Source organism: Zeugodacus cucurbitae, chromosome 4 (assembly GCF_028554725.1).
Source record: "Zeugodacus cucurbitae isolate PBARC_wt_2022May chromosome 4, idZeuCucr1.2, whole genome shotgun sequence".
Classification (NCBI taxonomy): Eukaryota; Metazoa; Arthropoda; class Insecta; order Diptera; family Tephritidae; genus Zeugodacus; species Zeugodacus cucurbitae.
The window spans coordinates 56,004,498-56,017,306 of NC_071669.1; the positions used below are offsets into that span (position 1 = coordinate 56,004,498).

At 34.8% G+C, this 12,809-nt stretch overlaps 1 long non-coding RNA gene across 2 annotated transcripts in view; it reads right to left on the bottom strand.

The window, feature by feature from the left end:
* Nucleotides 1–12,809, bottom strand: part of LOC114805326 (uncharacterized) — a 141,905-nt gene that overhangs the window by 42,774 nt on the left and 86,322 nt on the right. The gene's annotated exons all lie outside the window — the stretch shown is intronic.

Sequence of the window (12,809 nt, forward strand, 5' to 3'; positions counted from 1 at the left end):
ATGTCGCTGACTTACTGCCTGCAGCCATTTGCTGATCTGTGTCTGGCTGTCTGCCTGCCAGTCTGTCGATTTAACAGCCATTACATGCACTTGTTGCCATTTGCTTTTGGGGCTTGACATAGAGTACTTGCATTTTGGAATTGCGAATATACATATACAAACTGTTAAATATACATACAGTTAAATATTTATAGTGTACCCAATAAGCATTCAAAATGTGCTTCTAAAATGCTTGATAAAGTTATAGTTCCGGAGTTGATATCCATAACAGCATTCTTTACGCCTTTGAAGAAGATATAATTTTCACAAGTCGAGATTAATAATTTTTCTCAACTTGCGATTTTTGGTTCTATTAAGTTGAGAACTATATTTATTTCAAGTTGAGAATTAGAATATACTCAAGTGAAATTATAATTTTTCTCAACTTAAAATTTTTGGTGTTAACAAGTTGAGAACTATATTTCATTCAAGGTGAAAATTTTATTTTTCTCAAATTGAGAATTTAAATTTTTTCAAGTTGAGAATTAAAAGGTTTAAACTTTAAACTCAAGTCGAGATTAATAATTTTTCTCAACTTGAGATTTTTGGTTCTATTAAGTTGAGAACTATATTTATTTCAATTTGAGAGTGAGAATTTTTTCAAATTGAGAATTAAAATTTTCTCAAGTCGATTTATAATTTTTCTCAACTTGACAATTTTGGTTCTATCAAGTTGAGAACTATATTTCATTCAAGGTGAGAATTTTATTTTTCTCAAGTTGAGAATTAAAAGCTTTAAACTTTAAAACTCAAGTCGAGATTAATAATTTTTCTCAACTTGAGATTTTTGGTTCTATTAAGTGGAGAATTAAAATTTTCTCAAGTCGATTAAAATTTTTCTCAACTTGAGAATTCTGATTCCATTACATTGAGAATTATATTTAATTCACTTTGAGAATTTTATTTTTGTCAAGTCGAGAATTTTAATTTTTTTCAAGTTGATAATTATAATTTTGTTGATTCAATTTTTTTAAGTTCGAAATTATAATTAATTCATGTTGGGAATTATAGTTGTCTTAAGTTGAGAATTAAGACTTTTTCAAGTGGAGAATTTTTGTTTTATCAAGTTGAGAAATTTTATAATTGCCTTAAAAAGGCTTCTCTTGAAAATGCTATAATTCTTCAGTTGAAAAACTGTTGAGAAAATTTGGTGGAGGCTTGAGAAGTACATTAGATCTCAATTTAAGGCTTAATTTCACTCAAACCTAAATGTTTATTGGGTATATATGCGGCTTGCTATTTAATAATTTGACTTGCAGTTCCAATTTGCCATTGTATTTACATCATTAAATGCATATGGATTTATGTTTGTATGTAAGTCTTGATATTAAAACACAGCTATTTTCAAACATATATAGAGTGAATATGTAATTTAACTTTCAAACTCATCTATTACACATCTGTTTGAGTCGGTGAATGTCAGCATATATACAGAGAACCATATAAAGGGTGATTTTTTAAGAGCTTGATAACTTTTTTTAAAAAAAAAAACGCATAAAATTTGCAAAATCTCATTGGTTCTTTATTTGAAACGTTAGATTGGTTCATGACATTTACTTTTTGAAGATAATTTCATTTAAATGTTGACCGCGGCTGCGTCTTAGGTGGTCCATTCGGAAAGTCCAATTTTGGGCAACTTTTTCGAGCATTTCGGCCGGAATAGCCCGAATTTCTTCGGAAATGTTGTCTTCCAAAGCTGGAATAGTTGCTGGCTTATTTCTGTAGACTTTAGACTTGACGTAGCCCCACAAAAAATAGTCTAAAGGCGTTAAATCGCATGATCTTGGTGGCCAACTTACGGGTCCATTTCTTGAGATGAATTGTTCTCCGAAGTTTTCCCTCAAAATGGCCATAGAATCGCGAGCTGTGTGGCATGTAGCGCCATCTTGTTGAAACCACATGTCAACCAAGTTCAGTTCTTCCATTTTTGGCAACAAAAAGTTTGTTAGCATCGAACGATAGCGATCGCCATTCACCGTAACGTTGCGTCCAACAGCATCTTTGAAAAAATACGGTCCAATGATTCCACCAGCGTACAAACCACACCAAACAGTGCATTTTTCGGGATGCATGGGCAGTTCTTGAACGGCTTCTGGTTGCTCTTCACCCCAAATGCGGCAATTTTGCTTATTTACGTAGCCATTCAACCAGAAATGAGCCTCATCGCTGAACAAAATTTGTCGATAAAAAAGCGGATTTTCTGCCAACTTTTCTAGGGCCCATTCACTGAAAATTCGACGTTGTGGCAGATCGTTCGGCTTCAGTTCTTGCACGAGCTGTATTTTATACGGTTTTACACCAAGATCTTTGCGTAAAATCTTCCATGTGGTCGAATAACACAAACCCAATTGCTGCGAACGGCGACGAATCGACATTTCACGGTCTTCAGCCACACTCTCAGAAACAGACGCAATATTCTCTTCTGTACGCACTGTACGCATTCGTGTGGTTGGTTTAATGTCCAATAAAGTAAACTGAGTGCGAAACTTGGTCACAATCGCATTAATTGTTTGCTCACTTGGTCGATTATGTAGACCATAAATCGGACGTAAAGCGCGAAACACATTTCGAACCGAACACTGATTTTGGTAATAAAATTCAATGATTTGCAAGCGTTGCTCGTTAGTAAGTCTATTCATGATGAAATGTCAAAGCATACTGAGCATCTTTCTCTTTGACACCATGTCTGAAATCCCACGTGATCTGTCAAATACTAATGCATGAAAATCCTAACCTCAAAAAAATCACCCGTTATAACCATACATAAAACATGAATTTACATATCATACATATGGGTTTGGAAGTCGAAATGTTGATTGCATGCAATAAATTAAATTGTTGGTAAAAATACTATTCTATATATGTTATATATGTATGTTCATGCCACATATGTGCTGCCACCAGTGCCACACAACCGTCAATAGAAACACAAATCACAGGTTCACCGCCAGCCACAACATTTATGTGAAATTATGTTATTGTTGTTGTTGTTGGACTTGTTGTTTGCTGAATTATTTGCCTAGTTGTTGTTATGCGTTATAGTTATTTTAATACACTGACATATGCGTGCATGTATTTAAGGATCTATTTATGTATCAAATGCAACTCTGGCACAACTGGGAATGGCAATTACGTGTAACATCAGATAATGGCCGGGAAATTGACTGCCAATTGAAATTAACTCACTGCGAATTGCCGCACTAATGTGATTGGCCAAACAATGACCCAACAATTGAGCTATTTTTTGCCAAATGCCGATTTCAGATTTCACATAAAACCCATAAAGATATCATATCCATGTACATATGTATATACTTACACAGACATACTGTTGAAAGACTGATATATGTATATATATCTACTATATATCACTTCTCTGAATTATCCACGCATTCCAATCTAATGAAAGGGAAAAGTGCAAATTGACAGTTGTCATGCAATAACAAAATGGCATAAAAAGCCAATAAAACCGCAATTAGATACGATTCTTTGTCCCTGATTTCCTTGCTAACAAGCCGGTTCTTAATTGGCGAATATTAAGCAAAAGATTCCAGATAAGTGTAGAGGTTGAGTACAATCACTTCTGAGATATCGATAAGTCCGTTCTTCGAGCTACTCGAAATGTTTCGAGAGACTTCTTGTATCAAGATAAATGAAGTCTAAAGCAATATCGCATAACCTATACGAAATCGAGATTAAATCGTACCTTGAAACACTTCGAAAGGAGAGATTTCTTAATTGAACTAAGTCGACGAAGAGATGACTGGAAAGAGTGGTTTCGGAAGCGCTTTCAGAATACCAAATACCATTATAATCCGAAGTGACGATTGATTTGGAACACTGCTGAAGTTATAGGAATTTAAGAACGCGGTTTTAACTTGGAAGAACATAAATAACGGTATTTAGCTGGTATTTTAAACAGTTTAAACTATAAACCAAGTCAATATTTAATCATCTACCACCCGATCTACTAATCTACAGTTCATTCAACAGTATGAAAACCTAAATTATGCTAAATATTCCAAAATTTCTTCAATTCAAAGACCTGCACTTACTATCCAAAGTAAATTTCCAACTTTTCGGAGTGAAATCTTATACCCTCATTGTAACAGATCATGAATAAGAATGGTCCTAAAATATATTCACAGAAATTTAATAGCCCACCAACATTTTCATGCGGTTTTCAACCGAATTTCATGCAGACAATTCTCGCTCAGTACTTGGAAAAACCAAAAACTCTTCAATCGTAGCAATGAATCGAATTAAATTTCAAAGCATATTGATATCAGTTTCTCAAGATACAGTACAATTAATTGCTTTGCGGTTATTTCGGCACTATTTCGGTATTCGTCCTTGTCTTTTGTCCTGCTTTATTAGCGCTTGTCACGAGTGCAACGAGGCAGTGCAATCAAATTTGAGTGACAAACACCGAAAACTGAAGGCGAACTTGCGGTTGTAAGGCACATCAAAAACTGCTAAAGAGCGGAAGAATGTCTCAATATATTTTATTTTGGCGTTGTCGAAACTCCCGCATGTTGTCGCTTAATAACCTTTGTGTGGCTTCTTTTTATTTAAGCGTGTGCTGCTCAGGTTACAAAGATTTCAAGTGAAAGCAACTGAAGAACTGAGACAAGTGGAAAGCGGGTAAATATGTGATATACATTATATATGACAGAATGGAATTTATAAGACTGAAGTCGAATTTTCGAAATCGTAGAGTATATTTGGTTTAAGATTGAACGAGGAACCTCCTAGATCTAGATAAGACAGAAGCTTCATGCTTCCTTTTTAAAGCAATTAGGGTAAATAATTTCAATTCAAGCTTGACATTGAAAAGTAAACAATCACGGGACAGTTCTAATTCTGTTGTTACAAGACCAAAGTTGGTATTAGTAGTTCTTTAGGAGCGATATTTTGGACTCAAATAAGATTTTTAAGTGTCAAACACTTATCTTCTACTAAAAAAGAATAATCTTTTATCTACATTTAGATTGATTAGCTGACAACTGCGAAGTATGGCGAATCGAACAAACAACTGTTATAAATATAGTAGAGTGGCATTAACAGGTTTTATTATTTTAGATAAGATATTCAAATACTCTTAAACTCTCTTGTGTTTAATTCAACTGGATAACTTTGTGTTTGAAATTTTTTAACGAGAAAATAGAGCTCAAACATAGCGAGCTGAAGAATAGCGAATCGAACATGAGTTTGGCTAGTTCAATACAACTAGTCGGTTGTCGAGTCTCATTGCTGGATAACTTCAACTGCAAACATTTTTCAAAGCCTAATTCGATAATTTAACAGGGGGTTAATTCTTTAATTCTCCGTCGGTTCGATTGCATCCCTGATTACTTGGACCACAGAACCGTCCCCTAACGGTTTCATCTCTGCGCACGTACCCACGAAGGCTATGTGGGAAAGAAGAAGTCAATAGAGGAGAAGTGCAGTTAGCTTATTCACGGACGGATCGAAGCTAGGGGAGAAGGTGCCGGAAGCTCTCTATCTACACCAGCTTTAGACTAACAGACCACTGCAGTGTCTTCCAGGCAGAGTTCGCAAACTGATCCGTAAGGTGGCTTTTTTTAGAGAGGTATGTATTCACTCCGACAGCAGAGAGGTAATACTAGAATTGGAATCGTTGACAGTGCGCTCTAGGCTAGTTAAGGAGTGTCTTCGATTTTTAGCAATAGCTTCCCGCTATTTTTCTATCCGACTCTGTACCCGGTCACCGCGGATCTTTGCTAAAAGCGGACAATCTTGCAAGAGAGGGTACCACATTCATCATCGGTGTGCTTACTGGACATAGTCCAATGGGTACCCATGCGCTGAGACTTGGGATCGTGGCAGATGCAAGTTGCCAAAGCTGTATGCAGAAAGGCGAGCTGGAATCATCTAACCATTTCCAACTCCGCTGTCCAGCTTTTGCCAGACTGAGGTTGAAACACCTCGGAATGCCCATTTTCGGCTATCCTAGCGAATTGGCTTGAATCGACATAAGCCGACTGAAGTAATTCGTAACAGATTCCAAGCGTTTTGTTGAATCTTAAGACTCTTTGATCCATCGGGAGTTGGGGAGTTACTGATATCACAATGGACAGCGCTCTAAGCTGTCTAACTTAACCTAGTTAAGAGAAAATAGAGTGATTGGAAGGAATTATTGGAAAGGAAAAACCACTGTGCTTTTATCGACTCATTATTAAAATTAAATAATTATTTTTTTATATTAAGTTATAACACTTCGATCTCAAATTTCCCCTCACCCTCTCTCAACTGAAAATCTCTTCAGCCTTATCTCGCCTCTACACCAGATTAGCATTTCGTGCTCCAATTAAGCCGTATCGGAGTTGAGAACAAATGAGCGACATGGCAACAATGCATAACAGTTTCTACAAGAAGTACTGGAATCAAGTACACTCTTAGATGAATATTATATATACATACATATGAGTATATATATTCATCTGAGTATGTGGTAGCCACAAGTTGTTGTCGAACAATGTACGAACGCGATAATTCAATTAACACGACTCATGAAAATATTAGTTTCTTTTTAATTAATGTGCACATATCATGCAATGCGATTATGACAACAACAACAATAATAACAACAACAATATGAGTAACAACAACAATCGCATAAAGAACAATGTAAAATGATGCCGTCGCTAAGAATTCTTTTTTTACTGCTCGTTGATTGTGTTCTCGATGCTGCTTGACGCGTTGCAAGTAATAATTAAGTGCAACAACAACAATAACCCACAAATACAACACTGCACTCAATTCGCTATGCATTTAATTGGCTATGAAACTGAAAATCCAACAACACTCACTGTGTCTCAAGTGGCCGGTATCAGCATCCAACGGCATTGATCGACTTGAGATTTGCGAACGCGCGATGGTCAAGGGAAAGTGCTGAGCGTTGAAGTGTAGCAACAACGCTTTGATTAGTGTTAAACACTAAGAGAAAGTTAACGAGCGCTAATTTAATTAAAAACAGACCGAACAAATAATCTAATGAAACAACATTAAAACACCAAAAAAAAAATACAATAATTTCTTGAAATTCCGGAAAATTCCTACCAAATTGGTGAGTGCCTCGAATCAGTAATGCACTCGCGCAGATATCTTCAATCATTAAGATTGCTCGCAATTAGTGTTAGTTGATTGATTAAGCGCGGACCATGCTCACGTTGCGCTGGGTCGCATACAAAACCGTTAGACCCACTACACCACATCTGCAGCCACCACCCGCGCTATTGATGCTCCTCTGCTGATCATCAATTGTCGCCGATCGCGCAGCTCGTTGTCGCATCAATCAATTAAGTACTTAACTATTTAACTCTTTATTGCCGCCAATGGACCATGCTCTGTAGAGTATATGTGGACAATATATAGTATAAATAATTGGCATGATTTTTTTTGTATGACAATGACAGCTAGACACTAAAAATAGCTGTGCGATCACTATGCTGATCGGTGACATGGAAAATGATCACGCTTCGAAGATGCACAAATGTGTGCATGAAAATTTAATTATTTATTCGCCATTAAAGTGGTAAACTTGTTTGGAAAATACTCGAAATGAGTATTTATTGATAGCAGCTGCAGTTTTGGGTTGGTGTTTGTCAATAAATTTATATTAGTTACAGTTTTACTGAAGATAATTTGAAGTTAGTGGTTATTAGATCACAATATCTTGGGGTTCATTATTTTGTTAATTAAATTTATTCAACAGAGGACTGCCTAAAATATTCCCTCTCAAAACTTAATTTTTATTCGTGATAGTTATCCTGTTGTTACCTTCAAAAGTGGTTGGTGTACATCAATATCATACTTTCGCTGAATTTTACGAAATACTCATTTGTTGAATTGTATTGAGAGTGACAAGTATCAGTAGAACAAATGATATAGCTAATTTCGGTGCAGTCTTTAAATATCAGGTTGGAAAATATCTCCCATCCGCTTTTTTGTCTTTACTCAATGCTTTATAAAAAGTGTTACAGCGATCGGATTCAGTTCAAATATACGCCCTTTCGTTCAATAATCTGTTTTCATCTAGACGGTAACTTCATAATACCCCTCTCGTAGAGTCCCCCTCCTAATTTGCTAAGAACTCGGAGAACCACTTTTCACAAGCCTATTTTGAGTTCACCTTTACACCACCAATGGCTTTCGCCATGGACAGAAACAGGTGCTAATCACTTGGCGCTATGTCCGGGCTATGTGGTGGATGCGATAAAAGCATTTCATCCGAGCTCCCACAGCTTCTGACGAGTCATCAACAAAGTGTGTTCTGGCGTTGTCCTGGTGGAACACTACACCCTTCCTGTTGGCCAATTTTGGACGCTTCTGGTCGACCAAGCGGTCCAGTTGTGCGCAGTAGATGGTAAAATTAAGCGACTGGCCATATGGAAGCAGCTCATGGTGGATGATTCCCTTTCATTCCCATCAAACACACAGCAAAACCTTTCAAGCCGTCAATCTCGGTTTGGCCACTGTTTGGGAAGACCGGTTTCGCTTGATATTGTCGTATGTAATCCATTTTTTGTCGACAGTCACCATCCGCTTCAAAAATGGGTCGAGTTCATTCCGTTTCAGCAGCATATTGCTGGCGTTGTTTCGGTCCAGAAGGTTTTTTTTGCGTCAAATCATGGGGCACCCCAACATCAAGCTTTTTGGTGTATCCGGCCTTCTGCAGATGGTTTAAAATGGTTTGGTGGCTAACTCCCATCTTCTGGGAAATGTCACGAGATGCCGCATGCCGGTCTAACTCGATGTTTTCCATAATTTGATCGGTATTTGTCGTCACAGGTCTTCCGCCGGCTGTTGTATCCATGGTGTCGTTTTCACCCGCTCTGAATCGTCGAAACCATTCCTCCGCAGTTCGAAGTGATAGAGTACCATTCCCCAAAACATCATTAATCTCACGGAATGATTCTCTAGCAGATTTGACTTTAACGAAGGAAAACTTTAAAATAGCGCGAATTTCGGCGTTCGCGAACTCCATGTTTACACGTCTATAACTTTTGAACGCAATATCCAAACTAAACATGCATACCGTCGTTTTGTAGGTTATGTCGAGACCTTTCATAGATATATAGTATTGCCAGATACGAGCTCTGTAGCGCTTTATGCATAGCCGCGAAATTCCAAAGACAAAAGGGTGGAAGGGGGATATTTGACAAGCTAATATTTCATTCGAACTTTCTTTCTCATTGTGGTGTCTCCTTACTGTTGAATTCCATATTGAGTTCAAAATAATGCAAAGGATTCTAACCTAGATATCCGTCTATCATTACACTTCAGTGAGGATCCTCATAACAAAAGCTTATAACACAGCAAGGTTCACGGGGCTATGTGGCTAATTTATAAGGTTAAGACCCGTAGTAGATATCTCTCTCGATCTTAAGATATGTTATCCGCAAAGTAAAGCTTCACAAAATAAAGAACAAAAAAATCACCAAGTGGTAAATGAACTTGTTTTCGATGTTTGTTCACCGATAATATTTTAATGCCTGAACTGTCAGAAATAATATTAAATACATATATATATATATTTATGCCACAAATATTCATGTTCACACTATGCTGTCATATTTTTAGTTCAACCAAAAATATAAAATCTTCTATGTACGCACACCACTCATCTTTGTGTGTACATACATATATCCGAAATATGCACGTAAATCTATATAAAAAAGAATAAATCTAAATTGGAAAATCACAAAAATTATGTGTATATGATATTTTGAACTAATTTAAATTTCCTATTTTTAAGACTCAATTATTTTTAGATTGAAAAGCAAGAAAATTTAAATAAATTCTCGAATGAGTACCATTAACAGCAGCAACGTTAGGTGCTTGGTAGCGATGGTGGCAACCAACGCAGCTAAGAGCAACCAATACAACAACAACAATAGCAATAAGAAGCAAGTGTAGTCAGTGACGAACGCCTTTGGCCGACCATATGGATCTACAAATAAGTACATTCGTAGCACTTTTGGCAGGTGGAACGCGTTCGGGCTACACCAGCCGCGCTGCTGCGCTCGCTGCGTTGGCTTGCATGCACTTTGCCGTTGTGCTGACTTCTTCGAGATTTTATTCCAATAATAAATACGGTATTTTCCGCTTATGACTATGAGTGCCACGTACAAATACATACATACATACACATATATACATATAATTTATATATACATATATACATATGTATTTTTTTTAATGTACAGGAGCCAAGTGGCATGCAGCGGTGACGTGCGGCCTGTAGTAGCGTCAAGTGGCCGCGCCACTTATGGCGGGTGTGAAATGCACACATTTGCGCCTAAATAAAATCGTGCAAGCACAACGCCAACAACAACAACACAAATTTAATTTATTTCTAGATTATTTCAATGATGCCATTATTCATTGGCATGTTGTTGTGCGCGCGGCTGCCACAAGCGTCATACACATTTGCTGTACATAATAATGTTCGAAAATATTTGTTTTTCAATAAAATTTTGTTTTTAATTAAATTGTGCAGTTAATGTTGCGTATAAATTGTATGAAACAATTGCAATAATTTAAATTTTTGAAAATAAAAATTTTGGAAAATTACTTTGTTGTGAAAATAATTTGCCAAAATTTTGTTTTTGTTATTTTGTTAAATAATTTTTGTTGTATTTTTTTTTATTATTAAACAAAAAAGTTTGGAAAAAATGCAATTATTCGAATCAGTGTAAAATATATATTTTATTAGGGTTGCAAAGATATTTTTTGACGAAATTATAATTTTAATTGTAAAATATTATGTTAAAAAATAAAAAAACAAAATTTAAATTAAATAAAAAAAAAATATTTTAATAAAAAATTGTCAATAAATAAAATTAAAAAAAAAATTAAAATTAAAAAAAAAAATAAAAAAAATATTTTTACAATATTGCCATTTTAATAGAAAAATATTTTCCTGAACTTAAACAAAAATAAATACACCCAAAAGAGTTTTAGTAATTTATTTAATAAAAAATTGGTAATAATTTATTGGTCTACAAATGTCGATGTTACAAATGTCGCTGAGCCTCAGCCGCACTTTTCTTGGAATTAAAAAAGAAAAGCAAAATTTCCCGCAAATGTCGAATATTCGGCTCAAAAAGTGACATTTTCAGTTGAGAATACGTTTGGGATGCCAACAGATCTCTACAAATATTTTGTTGGGTAATGTTGACACAAATGTCCAAGAACGATATAAAACGATTTAATCGATTTAATTGACCAGTGCTTGACCCTAGAGACATTCCCGCAAACGTCGAGAATTCGGCTCAAAAAGCAGATCTCTGAGACATCTATTGGAAAACGGCGGAAGCAAAGTTGTAGATAATAAATTCATTAACATAAATATTAGTTGTTGTAAATTTTTACAATTGTTGTAAATTTATTTATAACATTTTATTGCGGTTTTTACAAACTATTTTATGATTCTAAATCAATTTTTTGGATCCATAAAAAATTATCTAATTTTATTTCAATATTATTATTGTTGTTACATTTTTTTTTAATTTTAATTATTATTTTTTAATTTAAAAAAATATATTTTTTTACTCATTTTATTATTTTGAAATTTTTTGAAATTATTTTCTTAAATTGAAACTTTAAACAATAAAAATTACCAAAAATTTAATTTGTGTAGAAAATATTTTTGTTGTAATATAAAATTAAATTTATTTTGTACATAATTTTTATTGCAAAAATATTTGTATAAAATCTTCATATATCTCTAAAGCGATTAAATTTTTCATTAATTTATTAAAAGTATTGGAAAGAATTTTGATTTTTTGAAATATTTTTTATAAACTTTTATTTCATTGTGAGAATCATTTTTTTCCACAATATTTAATATTTTTACACAGCTCCTCCATTCACACTGGTAAAATTTTCCTCTACAACTTAATTTGCCATATCGCCTTCGCACTGCCACTGCCGCTAAGTGCAACAAGTTTCATAACGGTATTTTTTTTTTCTTTCTATTTCAAATAGAAAATATGACAGCAAGAAATTTAGAAGGCCGCAAGATAATTTGGCACTCACTTTCGGGCTACCAGTTGCACTCGTCAGCAGCGCGTAGAAATCCATATATTTATATACCATATACTTCTCCGCCGCACTGTTACTTGATATTCGCCATTATTGCATAGCATATGCGTACCGCGCTGACGGCATTGCCATTGGCAGCGACTGCAAATGAGCTGTTTTTTTCGCAAAATTTTTCTTCGCTTGCGATCTTAAATAAATAATATTAATTTCGATTATTTTTAAAGCGTGAAAAACGTGCCACAAAGTGTACACCATTTATTTTTGTAATGAAATGAAATGAAATTACGCTAAAAATAAATGTCAATGTGCAGATGTGGGCATGTATGTGTGTATGTATTCAACTCAATATTGCTTGTTTCTATGTATTTGTGCAAAATAATGCTGCAAAAATAATTGAAAATTGGCAAATGGAGGTCATTGATGCTTGGCAGCTTGGGTGTATTTGATGAAAATATACATAAAATCAAAATCAAAAAACAAAACTCAAAACAGAAGTATTTTTTATATACAGATATATTTGATCTCGATAATATATACTTAAATAATGTTTTATATTTTACTTTATAAATTCGTAATTTCATTACTTTCTGTCCAAAAAACCATCTTGACGATTGACGACTATTCGTAATAATATTTATTTCAAATACACTCTTATTATTGTACACCTTATTCGAATCACTTCGACGCCAACTTTTAAC